Genomic DNA, 16,015 nt, shown 5'->3' on the forward strand with positions numbered 1-16,015 from the left:
GTAACGAGATCTGGCGCCCTCTTCTGGAGTGTCTGAAGACAGCTGCAGTGTACTTATATATAATAAAAATGAATAATAAAAAACCCTATAAAGTTTAATAATAATAATAGATAATTAAGTATTTTCAGTTATAAAAAGCATATATGGTTATACATAACTGTATATTCATAAAAAACCATGGTGTCATCTCCAAGTAAGCATGAGCTCATTTATTCTAGAGCTAATAATAAGTGACCATGAAACAGGATTTTTCTACCTTTTATGCTTTTTTTGTGCTTTAACTTCCTTCGGCAATGTATTGGCTTACAGTGTGCAAATTTTTCACTTTCACAGCCAACTTTATTCCCAAGCATTTAATTGTTTTTGATGCCATTATAAATGAGATTGTTCTCTTAATTTCATTTTCAGATAGTATGCTAATTTTATATAAATATGAGTGACTTTAGTATGTTCTTTCTTTTTTTTTTTAATTTACTTTTTAATTAGGTATTTTCCTCGTTTACATTTTCTTTTCTTTTTTTTTTTTTTTTTTGGTTTTTCGAGACAGGTTTTCTCTGTGTAGCCCTGGCTGTCCTGGCACTCACTTTGTAGACCAGGCTGGCCACGAACTCAAAAATCCACCTGCCTCTGCCTCCCCAGTGCTGGGATTAAAGGCGTGCGCCACCACGCCCGGCTTCGTTTACATTTTCAATGCTATCCCAAAAGTCCCCCATACCCACCCCCCAAATCCCCTACCCACCCACTCCCCCTTTTTGGCCCTGGGGTTCCCCTATACTGGGGCATATAAAGTTTGCAAGTCCAATGGGCCTCTCTTTCCAGTGATGGCCGACTAGGCCATCTTTTGATACATATGCAGCTAGAGACAAGAGCTCCGGGGTACTGGTTGGTTCATATTGTTGTTCCACCTATAGGGTTGCAGTTCCCTTTAGCTCCTTGGGTAATTTCTCTAGCTCCTCTTTTGGGGGCCCTGTGATACATCCAATAGCTGACTGTGATCATCCACTTCTGTGTTTGCTAGGCCCCGGCCTAGTCTCACAAGAGACAGCTATATCTGGGTCCTTTCAGCAAAATCTTGCTAGTGTATGCAACGGTGTCAGTGTTTGGACGCTGATTATGGGATGGATCCCCAGGTAAGGCAGTCGCTAGATGGTCCATCCTTTCGTCACAGGTCCAAATTTTGTCTCTGTAACTCCTTCCATGGGTGTTTTGTTCCCATTTCTAAGAAGGGGCAAAGTGTCCACACTTTGGTCTTCGTTCTTCTTGAATTTCATGCGTTTAGCAAATTGTATCTTATATCTTGGGTATCCTAAGTTTTGGGCTAATATCCACTTATCAGTGAATACATATTGTGCGAGTTCCTTTGTGATTGGGTTACCTCATTCAGGATGATGCCCTCCAGGTCCATCCATTTGCCTAGGAATTTCATAAATTCATTCTTTTTAATAGCTGAGTAGTACTCCATTGTGTAAATGTACCACATTTTCTGTATCCATTCCTCTGTTGAGGGACATCTGGGTTCTTTCCAGCTTCTGGCTATTATAAATAAGGCTGCTATGAACATAGTGGAGCATGTGTCCTTCTTACCGGTTGGGACATCTTCTGGATATATGCCCAGGAGAGGTATTGCTGGATCCTCCGGTAGTACTATGTCCAATTTTCTGAGGAACCGCCAGACTGATTTCCAGAGTGGTTGTACAAGCTTGCAATCCCACCAACAATGGAGGAGTGTTCCTCTTTCTCCACATCCTCGCCAGCATCTGCTGTCATCTGAATTTTTGATCTTAGCCATTCTGACTGGAGTGAAGTGGAATCTCAGGGTTGTTTTGATTTGCATTTCCCTGATGATTAAGGATGTTGAACATTTTTTTCAGGTGCTTCTCAGCCATTCGGTATTCCTCAGGTGAGAATTCTTTGTTCAGCTCTGAGCCCCATTTTTTAATGGGGTTATTTGATTTTCTGGAGTTCACCTTCTTGAGTTCTTTATATATATTGGATATTAGTCCCCTATCCGATTTGGGATAGGTAAAGATCCTTTCCCAATCTGTTGGTGGCCTTTTTGTCTTATTGACGGTGTCTTTTGCCTTGCAGAAGCTTTGCAATTTTATGAGGTCCCATTTATCGATTCTCGATCTTACAGCACAAGCCATTGCTGTTCTATTCAGGAATTTTTCCCCTGTACCCATATCTTCGAGGCTTTTCCCTACTTTCTCCTCTATAAGTTTCAGTGTCTCTGGTTTTATGTGGAGTTCCTTAATCCACTTAGATTTGACCTTAGTACAAGGAGATAGGAATGGATCAATTCACATTTTTCTACATGATAACCGCCAGTTGTGCCAGCACCATTTGTTGAAAATGCTGTCTTTTTTCCACTGGATGGTTTTAGCTCCCTTGTCAAAGATCAAGTGACCATAGGTGTGCGGGTTCATCTCTGGGTCTTCAATTTTGTTCCATTGGTCTACTTGTCTGTCATTATACTAATACCATGTAGTTTTTATCACAATTGCTCTGTAGTACAGCTTTAGGTCAGGCATGGTGATTCCACCAGAGGTTCTTTTTATCCTTGAGAAGAGTTTTTGCTATCCTAGGTTTTTTGTTATTCCAGATGAATCTGCTGATTGCCCTTTCTAATTCGTTGAAGAATTGAGTTGGAATTTTGATGGGGATTGCATTGAATCTGTAGATTGCTTTTGGCAAGATAGCCATTTTTACAATGTTGATCCTGCCAATCCATGAGCATGGGAGATCTTTCTGAGATCTTCTTTAATTTCTTTCTTCAGAGACTTGAAGTTCTTATCATACAGATCTTTCACTTCCTTAGTTAGAGTCACGCCAAGGTATTTTATATTATTTGTGACTATTGAGAAGGGTGTTGTTTCCCTAATTTCTTTCTCAGCCTGTTTATCCTTTGTGTAGAGAAAGGCCATTGACTTGTTTGAGTTAATTTTATATCCAGCTACTTCATTGAAGCTGTTTATCAGGCTTAGGAGTTCTCTGGTGGAATTTTTAGGGTCACTTATATAGACTATCATATCATCTGCAAAAAGTGATATTTTTACTTCTTCCTTTCCAATTTGTATCCCCTTGATCTCCTTTTGTTGTCTAATTGCTCTGGCTAGGACTTCAAGTACAATGTTGAATAGGTAGGGCGAGAGTGGACAGCCTTGTCTAGTCCCTGATTTTAGTGGGATTGCTTCCAGCTTCTCACCATTTACTTTGATGTTAGCAAATAAAGGCAAGCCTATCAGAATTACACCAGACTTTTTACCAGAAACTATGAAAGCCAGAAGAGCCTGGACAGATGTTTATACAGAAACTAAGAGAACACAAATTCCAGCCCAGGCCACTATACCCAGCCAAACTCTCAATTACCATAGATGGAGAAACCAAAGTATTCCACGACAAAACCAAATTCACACATTATCTTTCCACGAATCCTGCCCTTCAAAGGATAATAACAGGAAAAAACCAATACTAGGACGGGAACCACGCCCTAGAAAAAACAAGAAGGTAATCCCTCAACAAACCTAAAAGAAGACAGCCACAAGAACAGAATGCCAAACAAAAATAACAGGAACCAACAATTACTTTTCCTTAATATCTCTTAATATCAATGGACTCAACTCCCCAATAAAAAGACATAGACTAACAAACTGGCTACATAAAGAAGACCCAACATTTTGCTGCTTATAGGAAACTCATCTCAGAGAAAAAGATAGACACTAGAATGACCTAAGAGACAAACATCTGGGGATATCTATGAGTTTTAAGACTGGGCTAACTGAGGGAAGAAGACTCACCTTATATGGGTAATACTATTCCAGCAGCTGGTATCCCAGGAAAAATGAAGAGAAGGAAAGCTGAGCACCAGTGTCCATCTTTCTGCTTCCTGACTGCTGAAATATGACCTGCTGCCAAGCCCTCCCCGCCATGATGGACTTCATGAGGAGCTTAACCAACCCTTTCCTTCCCTAAGTTGCTTTAGACCAGCACTTTTTTCTTTTCTTTCTCTTTTAGCAATGACAGAACTAGTCCTCAGTCTATAGTATTCTCACAATGTTAAAAGTCCTAAGTTCAAAGTCTCTTCTGAGATTCATTCAATCACTTAACTGTAATCCCCAAAGCAAGACAGGAAACCAGCTGGGCAAACTCCAAATCTCCATGTCTGATGCCAAAGAGGTCTTCAGATCTCCAGCTCCTTTTTATCTTTGTTGACTACAAAAAGTTCTTTCTCCTTGGCTGTTTCCACTCCCTGTTAGCAGCTTTCCTCTGCAGGTATCCCACAGCTCTGGCATCTTTAATATCTTGGGGTCTCCAAGTCAACTCCATGTTCACAGCTTCTTGTTCCAATGTTCTGTATCTACACATGATCTTCTGGGCTCCTCCAAAGGGCTGGTGTCACTTCTCCAACTCTGCCCTCTGTAGCACTCTAGGCATTTGTTGACTCCACTCCACTGCTGCTGCTGTTCTTGGTGATCCTTCCATGGTACTGACATTTCCAGTACACTGGGGCCTTCTGCTGCTACCAGGCCTCCCCAATAGCCTCTCATGGGGCTCTCTTCATGGTGCCAATCCTCAACTTCTTTGCATGATCCCTTCAGTCCTGGACCATCAACTGCAATTGAGGCTGCACCTTCACCAATGTCCTTCCCTGGACTCTCATGGTGCCAAGTCTCAGCTGCTCTCCATGACCCCTTCATACCTTCAAAACCAGAACATCCTGGGTGATTCTTACACATTACCAAGTCCAGCTAAAACACGAGATACAAATTTGCTATCTCTAGAACACAGCCTCTTTGTGCTCTTTCAATAATTCCCAGATTTCACCTCAGTGACGCTGGTCTCTTCTTAATCACCAATAATTCCTTAGCTCCAGCTAACCAGCATCAATTGTCCCAATAGTCCCCTTCTCTTCTTGACTATAAAGCCAGAGCCAAATGGCCAAAGCTGCTGAGTTCTGCTGCTTGCTGGGGCTGGAACATGGTCCCCATGTTCTATTATATTATCACAAGTCTCTGTTTTCCAACTCCTTCACTGCGTAAGCTTGACTTTGCTGGAATGGGCTCTGTAGACTGACCTTGAACTCAGAGGTACTGAATTTTCTAAAATACCTTTCTCACATCTGAAATGATCATAAGATTATCCTCTTTCTTCTGCTAACATGGCACATATCTCACAAGTTATGGGTTATTTAGTGAAAATCTCAATGTCACTCACAAGTTATCTCCCAATTAGTTATTACTCAGGGAAACTTCAGAAGCACCATAAACAAGACAGGCTATTGCTATTGCTCTTGGTTGTTGATCATAAATAGATAGTAAGACCATACTTGCTGAAAACATATTCCCATCATAGGACATTAAAAAAATCAATACTACACCCAACAGTAAACTCCCACCCTGATAGCTACCTTTTATTTTGATGGAAAGTACTATGCAGGCTACTAGGGGAAAGGAAGGAAAAACATCAATGGCCTGACCCAGCCCTGGACACTGCCCAACTGATTTCTTGACTATATTTGAAGTCTGCTTCATAGGAGATAATTCAATGTCTACTCCTGCAAACTTAAGTACCCATAGCTAGAAAGCCACAGGTACCTGGAGACGACAACCTACTAGTGTTATTTTATTAAAGAGGCATGTTGTTAAACTCCAATCTAAATATTTATGTTTACATCCATAGATTCTGTGCAGACGAACTTCTAATTATAGTGGAGAGTAGTTAACACAGACACTTAGGTGTAGGACAAACTGCTACGAATAAGCTGACTGTGAGCACTCAGCCACAGATTTATCAACCCCTTCCTCATTGCTCAGGGGACATCACAGAAGAGTGGGCACCACACAGTTAAGAGTTAGAGGATAGGGAGGAGCGCTACGACATGTTGTTCTCAGTATATGACACGGCTATTCCTCATGAACCACAGCAGCCACACAAGAGCTTAGCCACAGTTAGCTACACAAGATTTAAGTATGTTTAAAATTCCAACAATGATCAAAGGAAGTGGCTCTTGATTCCTCTAGCTGAGGGGCCAATGACAGTTGACAGCTGCTGAGGAAAAGTCACTTTTCTTGGAGAGGAGATGAACACTGGTACGTTACCTACATTGAAGGGAATGACTCCCCCACCCCCTATGTGCTCATACTGGACTCAGTATGTTATTAAAAACAAACAAACAAAAGACATAAACTAGGGAGAGAGGCTGAAAATACTTTGGGAAGGGAGAAAGGAATAGCTAGAGGGAGCAGGTAGATAGCTATGACCAAGATATATTATATAAATGTATGAAAATTTCAAATATATAGCGTGTGTGGGGGAAAAGGCAAGAAATATATACATGTGAATTTTGCTTTGAGATAAACTTTTTTCTTAAAAACTCACTTCCTCCTCTAGAGTTGAAGGTGTCAAACTATTCTTATCCCCGGCATAAGACTTCACTGTTTTCACTTCTTTGATTTGGGGGAAGAATTTAAGAAGGTTTATATTACTTCTACTCCACAAGTTTGGCAGAATTCACCTGTGAAACTCTTTTATTTGCTACTATTCTATTCAATCTTTTTCTTCCTTCATTATCCAGTCTTTGGAGGTTATTATGTTTCTGGGGAATTTATCTACTTCAACTTGCTAATTCTCTAGCACATAGATATTCATATGTCCTTATCTTTTTACTAGTAGAATTAGATGGGGCTGGAGAGATGGCTCAGTGGTTAAGAGCACCGACTGCTCTTCCGAAGGTCCTGAGTTCAAATCCCAACAACCACATGGTGGCTCACAACCATCCGTAATGAGATCTGACACCCTCTTCTGGAATGTCTGAAGACAGCTATGATGTACTTACATATAATAATAAATAATAAATAAATAAATCCTTTAAAAAAGAATTAGATATAATACATCTTTCAGTTCAGACATTATCTATTTGTTGTAATTTCTTGGAGTCTTACTCTGTAGCCCATGATGCTGACCTGAGACTCACGATGATCCTGCCTCAGCTGCTATGTGCTGGGATTATATGCAAGCAGCACTTTGCTGGCCCTGTTTTTATTTATATAGACTTTCCCCTCAACTAAATGGCTCATCTCACTTTTTCAGTTTCTGGAATGGTATTTAATTTCCTTTTTGCATTTATGTTTGAAAACTGTATTAAACTTCATTAAAAAATTACTGTTTTGTTGTTTGTTTTAGGTGGGATTTTACTATGTATATGCAGCCCTGGCTGGCCTGAAACTACATAAAACAGACTGTCATTTAAATCACAGACATTCTTCTACCTCTGTCTCCTGAGTGATTTAAGTTGTATACCATCATACTCAGTTAATTTTTTCTTATTTTTCTAATGTCTTTGTTCTATTGCCTATATATCTGAGTTTCACAAACCTATATATATCTAAGGTCTTGACTATCCCAGATAAAATTTAAAAATTGCCAAAATATATATAAAAAATAATCACACATGGAATTACCTAAATTTATCTAGTCCAAAGATAGACAATCCTAGCTGGCATACTAGTTACAAATTTGTTAGTGCAGAGAATCCCAACATGAGTGAAACTATAATGAACCAGGTCAGGTGGCAGCTCCTGAAGCTCCGGCCATATCTTATTAGCAGAAATTGGAGGAAAAGTCATTTAAATTTACCATAGCGAGACACTGGGTCACATGTAATACATGAACATACATGCTTCAGCATGGATTCAATTATTACTTCATCTTGAGAATTCAAGTGGCCAACTTAAACAACAATAATATATAAAGATGCTCAAATGCCATTTTGTTGCTTTTTTTATTTTGAAGATTTTGGTTTTTTAATCGTGTATGTATGTAAGTGTGTGCACATGAGTGCAGTCTCCAAAGCAGTCAGAAAAAGAGTATCAGCTCCCCCTGTAACTGGAGCGGTAGCTAAGCAGTCCTATGTAGATGCTAAGAACCGAATTCCTGTTCTCAGTGAAAGCAGTACACGCTCTTAACTGTCAGCCCTTTCTCTTGCCCTCAGATGCCAGTTTTGAACAAGTCTTTTTGGAGACATTAACAACTTTACACACACACACACCCAAAGAAGGAAACAACTTTTTAAAGAGTTCCACCATGTTGCGCAAGCTGTTTTCCAACTTCTTGTACAGTTTAGGTGGCTTCAAAGTCCTGATTCTCCTTCCTTGGGCTCTATAGTGCTGGGGTAATGGTCATGGGCCATCATTCTATTGTTCGTTTACTTTTTAAAAAAAAAACAGAATTTCTCTGTGTAGACCTGGCCTTCCTGGAACTCATTCTATAAACCAGGCTGGCCTTGAACTCACAGAGACACACCTGCCTCTGCTTCCTCAATGCTGGGATTAAAGATGTGCACCACCACTGCCTGGCTATGCCATCATTCTTAAATTGCTCTTGGAAATTCTTCAAATAAGGTAGCTGATCTCGATGATAAAATTAAGAATATTTAAAATTGTATCTAGGGTAAAAAAAAATATTTAAAGACCTAAATGCAGTTTCATGAAGAAGTAGCATTACCAATAGCCTATAAAACCAGATCACACAGAAATGAAAGTTTAGAATCTAGAGAAAATGCAACACAATGGAAACTTAGTATATCGTAAAAGTGCTATACTATATAATACTCTTGATATTTCATTCCCCAAATACTCAGGATTACAAATACATTTGTGTATAGCAAAAGAGAAGTTCTCTTAATATCAAGCAAGTAAGAGTTGAATTAGAAGCCACAAGTAATATTGTGACATATTTTCTGAGTGTACATGCATTTTTACTTTTATTTTTTTGTTTTTTTAATATCACACACTATTTTTATTGACCATGGGTACAATAACCCTCAAATTTTGTGAGTTAGATTCAGGATCATAGTAAGACAATTATATGTCCAAAATAAATTTCAAGTAGGATGTATCATAAACAGCTTCAGTGAAGTAGCTGGATATAAAATTAACTCAAATAAGTCAATGGCCTTTCTGTACACAAAGAATAAACAGGCTGAGAAAGAAATTAGGGAAACAATACCCTTCTCAATAGTCACAAATAATATAAAATACCTTGGCGTTACTCTAACTAAGGAAGTGAAAGATTTGTATGATAAGAACTTCAAGTCTCTGAAGAAAGAAATTAAAGAAGATCTCAGAAGATGGAAAGATCTCCCATGCTCATGGATTGGCAGGATCAATACAGTAAAAATGGCTATCTTGCCAAAATCTACAGATTCAATGCAATCCCCATCAAAATTCCAAATCAATTCTTCAACGAATTAGAAAGGGCAATCTGCATATTCATCTGGAATAACAAAAAACCTAGGATAGCAAAAATTCTTCTCAAGGATAAAAGAACCTCTGGTGGAATCACCATGCCTGACCTAAAGCTTTACTACAGAGCAATTGTGATAAAAACTGCATGGTACTGGTATAGCGACAGACAAGTAGACCAATGGAATAGAATTGAAGACCCAGAAATGAACCCACACACCTATGGTCACTTGATCTTCGACAAGGGAGCTAAAACCATCCAGTGGAAAAAAGACAGCATTTTCAACAAATGGTGCTGGTACAACTGTCGGTTATCATGTAGAAGAATGTGAATTGATCCATTCCTATCTCCTTGTACTAAGGTCAAATCTAAGTCCATCAGAATTATTTTTAGACACAAATGTGAAAGATGATGAATCACAGACTTCTACTAGCATGTCTGGGAAATACACGAGGACAACTGGAGAGCAACCAACCTGTGAGATGGGTGACATCCGGAAAACAAAGAAAGAAAACTTTAGAAAACAGAACAGAAGCATCCAAACTCTTTCCAAAAACCTAAACCCTGATTAGAAAATGCTCTCCTCCCAGGGCCAAGGCAAGCACAACTGCAGAGGATCAGAACGACTTTTGAGAGCGCTGGAGCCTCTGAAAATTCCACACTGTACTTTCAGTAATATATAATTCAAAGAGGGAAAGGGTGGGGGTAGGGGGTGCGGTGACTGAAAAGCTGTCAGAGGCATGGGGAAGGGAGAGAAGGTGCTGGGAAAATCCTCTCTTAGCATTCAGCCTGATAAGTGGAAAAAAGCTATTTTTAAACAACTCCTACCTGCTGAGTCAGCAACTAGGTAGTTGTAGAGACAAAGAAATTTAACTTCAACGCTCACTCTGGAAACCCAGAACAGATGTCATGAGCAAAAATAAGTGAGATTTGACCTACAGTTTTCTACGTAGAAGGAAAAAAACTTAATCAGAAATTTGTAGTGTGTTCTGCACAGTGCAAATCTAGCCTAGGCCATAGTTTAGAAGGGGACATACAAATAAAGGCACCACACCTACAAGCCACCCAGCTAATGGCCTCTATAGCAACAAGACCAACACTCAAAGCCTGCCCACACACTGGACTATACAAAGGCAGAACAGCACATGTACCTCACCTCAGCAAAGAGTACCACGATGCAGAAACACAACCCAGAGAGAGCACATAGAAACAAGGCTAGCTCCTGGGCATAAGTCAGGGGTTCCATACTCCTTACTAAAACTATCTCCTTTGCCCCTATACTTCCCTTATTTAGTATATAATTTTAACTTACTGGATTAAACTTAGTCCTGTCCTATTCTCCTATCTCCCACTTATGGGATTCTTTCAAGTACAGATGGTCCTGGATTGGGTGTCCCCCTTCCTCAGCCTCCTAAGGCACATGCTTGCCTTAGGTTTAACTGCATTTCTCTACCTCTTTTCCTTCATTCCACCTTTAGCTGGAGCTGCCTTACTTCTTCCTTCCCTTCGTCTTAGAGTTCTTCCCTTCTTTGTACTTTCCTTTTCTTTTGTTTTCTTTCTTTTTCTTCCCTCTAATTCTAATCACTAGTCTTATTCTCCTTCCTTCCCATGCCTATGCTTAGAAACTGATGCCTTAGGCCAAAGCCAAACCATCTTTGCAACTTCACTCCCTCCCCTCTTTATTATTACTATATAATTTTATATATGTTATTAATTAAAACTGATTATTAGTGTATTTTAATGGTGGGCCTATACACTGTAATTGGTTCAGAGAAAATAGTGTTTTACTCTTCAGAGTAGTACTGGAGCTGGGCAAGTGGCATACACACCAGTACTTGGGAGGCAGAGATAGTTCTCTTGAGTGTAAGGCCAGCCTGGTCTATATAAAGAATAATAGGACTACCATGACTATAGAGAGAGACCATGTCTCAAAAAAAATCCCATATGTGTTAAAGAGCCCAAAACATTCTGGAGAGCTAGACAGGAGTTCCAAGCATGTGAGCTGGTGGGTTAGGTACTGAGCTACATGTCCGGTACAATAGGTTGGCCTTGAAAATAATCTGCATGTCATTATATAGAGACCAAGCTCAGACAGGTCCAGAAGACCTAACTAGGCTAAAAATATAAGTGAATCAGATTCCTTGATACCAAAACTTGTTTCACTGCTTCCTCTCCCTTATTCCAAGTCCACAACTTCCTAGGATATTCCTTGTAGCCAGTTAACTGAGGAAGAAAAATACTGAAGCCTGTCACACAAACAAACAGGTGTGTCTCCACAGTATGTTTATACCAACCCAAAATGAAGATGTTGAAGCATACTATAGCTCACTTGAAGGAGCAGTCTACAGCAGAATGATGAGAAATACCCTCATGGTGAACAGAAGTTTGAGTGATAGATTTGGGTCATGCACTATATGTGATATGAATGATAACCAGAAATACACACAGACTCTGGATCATGAGAAGTTTTAAAACTGTAGCTGGGCAGTAAAGAGACTTGTAGGAAGACAAAGAAAGAGCAGTAAAGAAAGCATGGGGTAACATGAAAGGAGTTACAGAGACAAAGTTTGGAGCTAAGACGAAAGGATGAACTATCCAGAGACTACCCCACCCGGGGATCCATCCCTTAATCAGCCACCAAACTCAGACATTATTGCATATGCCAGAAAGATTTTGCTGAAGGGACCCTGTTATAGCTGTCTCGTATGAGGCTATGCCAGTGCCTGGCCAATACAGAAGTGGATGCTCACAGTCATCTATAAGATGGAACACAGGGCCCCCAATGGAGAAGCTAGAGAAAGCACCCAAGGAGCTGAAGAGGTCTGCAACCCTATTGGTGGAACAATAATATGAACTAACCAGTACCCCCAGAGCTCGTGTCTCTAGCTGCATATGTAGCAGAAGATGGCCTAGTCAGCCATTACTGGGAAGAGAGGCCCCTTGATATTGTAAACTTTATATGCCCCAGTACAGGGGAATGCCAGGGCCAAGAAGTAGGAGTGGGTGGGTAGGGGAGTGGGGCGGGGGAGGGTGGGTATAGAGAACTTTCGCGATAGCCATTTGAAATGTAAATAAAGAAAATATCTAATGAAAAAGTAAATTAAAAAAAAAAAAAGAAAGCATGGGGTAAAAGGAATACACATGGATTTATACTAACTTGACCTGAACATGAACCTCAAGAAATTCAAAGTCCTCCTAGGATACTCATCACATGACTTGTAGGCAATGGCATACCAGGGGAAAATGACTAATCTTTTTTTCCTTAGCTGTCCTAGTGCTTGCTCAATAGGCCCACAGCAAGGTGGCCAGGGAGGCAGAAAGAAGGGAAATCAACAACACCGATCTCTCCTTATTGAAGGTGGAATGGCTAATGCTAGCGGTGAGTATTCAATCAACCAATAGTAAAAGCCAGCACTGCGTCCTTGGTATGACATTATTTCTCTTGAACATGTTGTAAAAGGTAGATTAAATTGGATTTTTTTATGGTGAGGAGCACAGATCCAAGCTTACTGAACAGGCATATATTCTATGGATTTGTCTTCCTCTGCAATCATTTCTCCAGCATCACTATTCATGGACTCAACCAACACTTATCCCAATATTCATGAAATGCATGGATGGTTACAAGTGATCAAGAAATTGGGGCACTGTAGAATGAATGGTGATTGAGTGATCATGAAACTACACTCTGCTCCACAGTCAAAATACATGGGTTGGAAATCAAGGTGTCAAAGTGGGAACAGACCCACTAAATATCATTCCAATTGCCCATTTATAGACTTTTAAAATCCTCACTTCGGAAATTCTGAACTTTGTTAGCTTACAGATAATAGTTCCCATGAGAAGATCATGTTTGAAACAAATGACACAAGAATTGTTCCTATATCCCAGCACTTATGAGACTGAGGCAAGATAGTCAGAAGTTCAGAACCAAGCAGTGCTACTTAGTAAGCTACAGGACAGCCTAGGACAGACAGCAAGACTCTAAATATAACACACATATATATGAACAAACAAATCAATAAAGAGTTAAATGTTGTGAGTCAGGAAAATAATCTATTTAAAATATATAAACATATAAATCTACATTTATTAAAATTTTTATATACTAGATTTCAATTAATTGATTTAGCAATAGACAGAAATAATTCAGTTTCTTAGCATATCTTGTATAGAAATGGTAATAGGAGTAGCTTCAAAGCCTGGAATGGACTATGGTGCGTCTTTAAAATTTAGAATAAAAGTAATTCTGGGGAATAAATGCCTTGGTCTAGCAATATTGATGATCAGCAATAATCAGAATTTTTAGAAATCAGGAGAAAGATAACCTTTGTGTGTAGTTTCAAATGAGCTTATTTTTTCATGTTTTTTTTTGTTTGTTCTATTCAAAACAGAGTCTAACTATGTAGCTCTGGCTCTCCTGGAAACACCATAGAGACCAGGCTGGCCTGCAACTCAGAGATAACCCTGCCTCTGCCCCTCTGCCCCTCTGCCCCTCTGCCCCTCTGCCCCTCTGCCCCTCTGCCCCTCTGCCCCTCTGCCCCTCTGCCTCCCAAAGGCTGGAGCTCATAGTTTAAAAAAATTATTTGGAACATAAATACCTGATTAAAATTGGACATTCTTGTGTTCTGTTTTGTTTTTTGGCTTTTGGGGGGGCGGGTTTAAGACAGGGTCTCTCTATGTACCACTGGCTGTCCTGGAACTTGCCCTGTAGATCAGGCTGGCTTCAAATTCTGAGATCTTCCTGCCTCTGCTTCCAGAGTGCTGGGATTAAAGGTGTATGCCACTACACCTGGCTGACAAACTTATTTTGTCATAAAAACATAATCATGTATTTTCTAGAAATGAAATCTCTTAGATAATCATTACATAAAAATAAGAATACTAAACAGAAAGACTATGGTTTGATATCTCAGAGAGATGAAGTTTTTGTTTATAATTCATATGTATATTCATATATATTATATTATCCAAATAACCTTGTATGAATAAAACCCATTTTATCATGTTCATTTATTTTTATATACAGAAAACTTTCTCAAGTGATAGAACTGTTCTGCTATTAACTATCATATATGTTAGTAAATAAAGAATAAAGGATTCTACAAATGTAGCTCATCCATTGACTGTACCTTTAGTGCCTCAGCATATTGTCATACCTCAACCCCAAACAAAAAACTCTTAAGATCATTTGAAATCATAAAGTTATCTTTCTCCTTTTTTTTCTAAAACAACCTAATTGTGGCTGATCATCAATACTGCTAAGACAGGGCATTTATTTTTCACTATAAGATATTTGGTGTTTTATCAGTTTTGTGCTTTTAAAAAAAGGGTTTTATGAACAGTCATTAATTAGTTTTTATGTAAATTTTTTACTTCTCTAGAGTAAATACACAAAGCTGGATCACATATTAAATCCATGTTGATTTTACAAGAAAATACAAAAAATTTTCAAATAGCTGTATCATTTTACATTTTTTACCAGCATTACAGAAGAGAACCTGATCTATATCTCTGCCAAGACTTGGTATTAGCAGTATTTTTTACTTCACTGTTTCAAATAGGTATATATTTACTGCATTTTACTGCAGCCTTGCTTTGTATTATTCTAATGATTAATGAGAAGGAAAATATTCATGGGATTACTGGCTATCTACATGCACTTCTGAAAAGTCTCTTAATTTCTGCCCATCATATTTTGAATAATCTCATTATTTTTCAGCTTAAGTGAATGCTTTATATATTTTAAATATATCTCTTTTTAGGAATGTGTGATTCACAATTTTTTTCAGTCTATAGTTTTATCTTTTCATTTGCCAGGGTAGGTCACAGAGTGAAATTTTTAGGTTTTATTGTCTACCATCAAGCTGTTCTTTGTGAATTATGGTTTTACTGCCCCTAGCAAGTCCCTTCCCTTCTTTACCCTATTGTCTGCAGTCTTTTGGTATATGGTTTATTTGTTCCGTCCAGAGTTCTCTGTTGAAATGCTATTATCATCAAACAATGACGAAATACCAGCAAAGATTTGAAGGAAAGGTTAACCATAAACATCGCTGGTAGATGTGACAATCAATTAGCACAGCCAAAACAATGCTAAAGACAAATGTGCTTACACCATCTTGCCTAGAATTCAAACCTAAAATGGCTTGTGTTTAGCTCATTTTGCTCAGAATTCAAATTTTGTTACTTATTTTGGGTATATAATTACTTGTATATCTTATCATTCTCTCCTCTGTTTCTAAACGGTTTTATTATTGTTTTTCTTTATTGGATTTTGTTATTTCTAAAAGCTAAGGTATTTAAGTCTGGTTCACTGCTGGTGGATCCATTCATTGAGAGGTAAGAGGATCCTGATAAGCTGTGATCCAATTAACAGGTTATCCACAGATAGATTCATGAGGTAGAGGGTAGGAAAAGACTGAAGATGTAAGTCAACCAGGAGCACTTTTGGATGATATGTCTTGTTTTGGCACCTTCCAATCTGTTTCTTTTTGCCTTCAATCTGCCATTTTCTTCCACTATATTCTTTCTGCAAGGAGGCAGTATTACACTCAGGTCCAGAAGCAATAGAGCAAAGAGGACCATGAACTATAAATGCTAAAACCACAACCCTGGATAAATCTTCCTTTTTAAAATCTTTCTCCCACCCCCCACCTTCTTCCTTTATCACAAAGATAACAAGTAACTAACACAGGTTCTAATAACTTTTCAATTAACTACCAGAGTAACAGTGTTACGGAGTATATGTTCTTTTAATGAAGTAATTGCAAGA

The 16,015-nt window shown here is 38.8% G+C and overlaps 1 protein-coding gene across 3 annotated transcripts in view; it reads right to left on the bottom strand.

Moving 5' to 3' along the window:
- Dock3 (dedicator of cytokinesis 3) overlaps positions 1 to 16,015 on the bottom strand; it is a 296,390-nt gene that overhangs the window by 189,843 nt on the left and 90,532 nt on the right. The window lies entirely within an intron of this gene.

Source organism: Mus caroli, unplaced genomic scaffold (assembly GCF_978045245.1).
Source record: "Mus caroli unplaced genomic scaffold, Mus_caroli_1 scaffold_11, whole genome shotgun sequence".
NCBI lineage: Eukaryota > Metazoa > Chordata > Mammalia > Rodentia > Muridae > Mus > Mus caroli.